Consider the following 5249-nt stretch of genomic DNA (forward strand, 5'->3'; position numbering starts at 1 on the left):
CCCTATTATCCACAGGTCTCAGGTGTGAGTGTATTTAATTTCAGTTAACACACTGCCTCTATTTATTCTGCTCCCACAGCTGGAAAATTGATTTCCTTGTGTAGCGTTGTTCATTATTCACCAGCCAAGCAACCTAAATGTGCTGAAATAAAACATGAAACACTAGTGGCTTTTAATTAGGTCTCCTTGTAGGCGCTTCCACACACAAAATGGCGGGGTTGGGGGGGTTGTTGGTGGGGTGGGAGCAGATGGGGGGAAGAGTTTTTGGGGAAGGTGGAAAGAAAGTTGGGTTGGCTGTTTGAGTCAGGATAGAACCTTGTATATATGTGTACGTGTGTGTGTTTACATGTGTCTGTGTGTAATTCATTGAGCTTCACTAAAGCGTCAGCCAACAGAATACTTAAAGAGGAGAAATTCCCAGATGGAGCCGGACTTGAACCATGCCAGGGCCAGATCCACTCCAGAATCACACGTGCACACACGCACACACGCACACACGCGCACACACGCACACACTCCTACACACACTCACACACACACACACACACACACTCACACACACACACAAACACTTAAGCACACATATAACACACACATTATGCTGTTGGCTAAAATCTGATTTTGTTTATTTATTTATTTTGTTGCTTCCCAGTGTTAACCGATAACTTCATTACTTTCACTGAGCCCATAAGTATTCATCAGAGCCCATTATTAAAGATGGTGTACGTCCTCTCTACATAAACAAAAACAATCTAGCAGACAAACACACAGCCGCGAGTGTGTGTGTGAGTGTGTGTTTTTGTGTGTGTGTGTGTGACGCAGGGATTGGTCTCTGATATGTACACATTACCTGTCAGGTGGTTTCTAATTAGACGCAGCTGCCGCCATCGCAGGTATTAACCCACAACAACCCATTAAAGCTCCATGTCTCACTCACACACACTCACACACACAAATGTACACACACATACATACACACACATGCACCCGCAGTCTGTGTGTGTGTGTGTGTGTGTGTGTGTGTGTGCGTGTATGTGCATGCACGTGTGTCTACCCCCACAGTCATTGTGCAGATGCCTCAGTCAATCCCTGGCATTCCTGGCCTGACTGCAGAGGACACCTAATCTTCAGGAGGGATTCATGAGGCACGGCAGTGGCCTGCTTCAAGCGGAGCGGAGCCGACACACCACAACCCAAGGTCAGCCCCTATGGAGTTACACGGAAAACTGCTCCCTTCTCCGCAGGACAGCTTATGGTGAACAATTTCAACCGTCATAAATGTGGGTTTCGTTTCACACGGTTTCACTTTAAGGTGGATTTTTTTTTATGAACAGTTTGAAAAATATAACATTCAATAATAATTTGATAAATCTAGCATCAACATTGGCTGCAGTGGTGTGAGTTCATGACATAAGCTACAGCACAAAATCCAGAATGTCTACTGCGCACAGCGTGTGCCTGCCAATGTATTGTATTGCTAAGTGGCATCTTTTCAAAATGTTCAAATGTACACCATTGTTTAGGCGCCCTTATCCTCTCTCCACAACAAAACCTGACTGGAACAAACCCGTAATAAACAGAGCGCCGAATCCGCCCAGTCCTGCATTAGTGTGTGGATACAGCTGCCATAGAAACAACCCGGAGCGAGCAAAACTGCGCGCCCTCAAAACCAAAACAGGCGCAGCGCCCCGTCGGAGCGCACACGCGGCGCATCTAATGGGTGTCGCTGTCGTTTTCCCAGCTTGCAGAAACTCTCAGACACGACACATTACGTCAAATTAGGCCCCTGCAATTTTCCGCATTTTTAGATGTGGAGGTCTGAAAATGCTGTCATTTAATTCCCCAAATCCAGACCAGGTGGATCATCGTAGTTGATAGTTCTAGTCTGACGGAGACCTGTGAAAGTCGAACCCGTAATGCACTTTAATAATGCATTGGACTCAATTAGTGGTATCAATACTTTCGGCAGGGCTTTACGCGGCAGTAAAATCCTGTTAAGTAGAACATATTGGTAGGCTAGTGGAGGAAAGCGAGTGTGCAAGGCAGATAATGGAGAACATGCAGTGTTCATCCTTTGCATGTGTAACACTTTTACGGCTTGGCGTATTAAATCTGAAACAGCTGTCCAGCCGAAGGTACGTTTTCTCAGCATTTTTTGTAAGGGGATACATTTCAAATTTCTCATTATAGAAGCCTGTCGGTCATTTTGGTGCTGCCAATTTCATTAGATCTTTCAGATAGAGTTCTTGGTTACTTTCATTTGGGAATAGGGTATGCATTTTTAAATTCTGAAATAAACCCGAAGGATAGTATGTAGCCTGCCTTACACACAGACCACATGACTTTTATGAATATGTTGAATAATAAGCTTTGTCTTATTATACAATTAGATTATTACTTAATCTATTGTTTATTTCTACCTTTCTCCATGTAGTATTTTTGGATGGTGTGGTCTAAATTTGGTTAGTCATAATTATACCTTCAGGTTAACCAGAATGTTTTCTAAAGCATTACTGCGTGTAGTCGCCAGTCTTCTTGAACTGAAGTTGAAAATACCATTTGTAGTCATACATTTCCTAGTCTCTGCTGACCCCTTGTGGTTGAGAGGAGAAAAACTATATGAGTGCGAACAAACATTTAGTTTTTCTCGGACTTCTCCTTCCTGTCCATCTGAGGGATGTGTGTGTTTGTGTGTGTGTGTGTGTGTGTGTGTGTGTGTGTGTTCTCCTTCCTTTCAAGGACATAATGTTCGCATCCCAACACCATATACCCTGTCATCTGATCTGGCTTTAAACTGTTAAATCCAAACCAGTTTGGATTGGACTTTTGTAAGGCTGTGTTATGGGCTCAGAAAATAATAATAATAATTTTTCATCTTTCATCTCACCCTCACCAAGGCAACGATATTTGGATTACTTCCTGGGAAATTTTGATTACTTCCTGTGATATTTGGATTACTTCATGTGGTGTTCAGTTTACAGGTCTGGTGACAGTTCATACAATTTTTGACACGCACACACACAAACACACACACACACACACACACACACACACACACACACACACACACACACACACACACACACACACACATTTCTAACCCTAGATTCCTAGCAGGATGATACTGAAGGTGTGTGTTGTTTGTGCTATTCTGACCTGTTTCTCCTGTAGCGTGCAGTGTTTGTTCGCCCCTAGGGACTCTGTGTTAGTCCATGCTTTCCCCCTCAGCCCCAGGTCTCTGTGTTAGTCTGTGCTAGTCTGTGTTTTCCCTTCAGCCCCAGGGACTCTGTGTTAGTCTGTGTTTTCCCCCCAGCCCCAGGGACTCTGTGTTAGTCTGTGTTTTCCCCCCCAGTCCCAGGTCTCTGTGTTAGTCTGTGTTTTCCCCCCCAGTCCCAGGGACTCTGTGTTAGTCTGTGCTAGTCTGTGTTTTCCCCCCCAGTCCCAGGGACTCTGTGTTAGTCTGTGCTAGTCTGTGTTTTCCCCCTCAGTCCCAGGGACTCTGAGCTAGTCTGTGTTTTCCCCCTCAGTCCCAGGGACTCTGAGCTAGTCTGTGTTTTCCCTTCAGCCCCAGGCCAGGCAGGAGCTCAGCAGGGCTGTCAGGAGCACTCGTGTTCTATAGGACATGTCACACCATGTAGGCTGCTGGGGTTTGTGATGTTTGTGTCGTATGGGTAATGATGTTGTACACGGCGGAGGGGTTGACTGTGGCCTAACCTCCTCGCTGGTCCCCTGCACAGCGTCTCTGGCCAACACCCCGTCTCTTCCCACCAGACCGCAGTTGACTGGGTGGTGTTGTTTTAAGGGTGGTTGGATGTCATGTCCACACGCAGCGATGTGGCTTTCACGTGTTAGCGCACCCAGCGGGGCATCCGCTCTGACATAACCAGCACTGGCGTTTTTGGCACCCTCTACCAGCACGTGTCCAAACTTGTTTCCTTCATGCCCAGGCTCCCTCTCGGTGCTGGGCTCCATACATGTCAGGGCTGTGGTGGTATTTGTGGGGTAGAGTAGGGCATTCCAGGAGACCACGGGGGCAGATGTGACGAATGAAATCAGATGGGTAGGGCATCTACGAGACATAATTGCAACTCCCACCTCTGCCTGTCACTCTCACACACACACATTCAGTCCACACACACACAACCTGCATATACACACAAACCCACACATATACATAGTCTCTCAGGACATATTACTTGTACTTGTCTTGCATTCTCCATTCTCCATACAGCAGCAGCTGGAAGATCCCTTGCCTAGTCACACTTTGGTAAGGGCAGAGTTAGCTCCTACGTGTCACTACAGGGATAGGGCAGAGTTAGCTCCTACGTGTCACTACGGGGGATAGGGCAGAGTTAGCTCCTACGTGTCACTACGGGGGATAGGGCAGAGTTAGCTGCTACGTGTCACTACGGGGGATAGGGCAGAGTTAGCTGCTACGTGTCACTACGGGGGATAGGGCAGAGTTAGCTCCTACGTGTCACTACGGGGGATAGGGCAGAGTTAGCTGCTACGTGTCACTACGGGGGATAGGGCAGAGTTAGCTGCTACGTGTCACTACGGGGGATAGGGCAGAGTTAGCTGCTACGTGTCACTACGGGGGTTAGGGCAGAGTTAGCTGCTACGTGTCACTACGGGGGTTAGGGCAGAGTTAGCTGCTACGTGTCACTACGGGGATAGGGCAGAGTTAGCTCCTACTGGGGACACTGGGATCCATGATATCCACAGAAGACCTCCATCTTGTGCACATTGTGCTTGCCTTAAACACGCTGCCTGCGCACAAGATGTCATGAAAGGCCAGAGGGGATGGATGAGATACAGCTACTAATCATCGCTGAGTGTGTGAGAACGTTAGAAAGACAACGCCGTGTGATGAAGACATCCGTCTAGATTTGGGACGACAGGCCTTCTTATTAACACCACCCGGGAGGTTCAGCCTGGTGTTTTGTAGGTCTTGATGTTGGGTGTATGAACTCCATGTTGAGCTGCCAAAGCTCTTTAACTTACAGTTGTCTGGTCTGGACAGAAACACAGTTTTAAATCTTTTTCTGATGGGAAATGATTTGTTTCAGTCCAGGCCTGCCAAACTACAAACAGAGTCCTCTGTCGTTTTCCACTCGTTCCCTCTATTGGCAAAGCACTAAAGTAAAATGGTTCAATGGAATAAAATTGGTCAATCAATCAGTGACTATTTCTATTTCTGCCAGATGCATACATTCTCTCTCTCTCTCTCTTTCTCCCCCTCTCTCTCT

This window comes from Clupea harengus, chromosome 10 (assembly GCF_900700415.2).
Source record: "Clupea harengus chromosome 10, Ch_v2.0.2, whole genome shotgun sequence".
NCBI lineage: Eukaryota > Metazoa > Chordata > Actinopteri > Clupeiformes > Clupeidae > Clupea > Clupea harengus.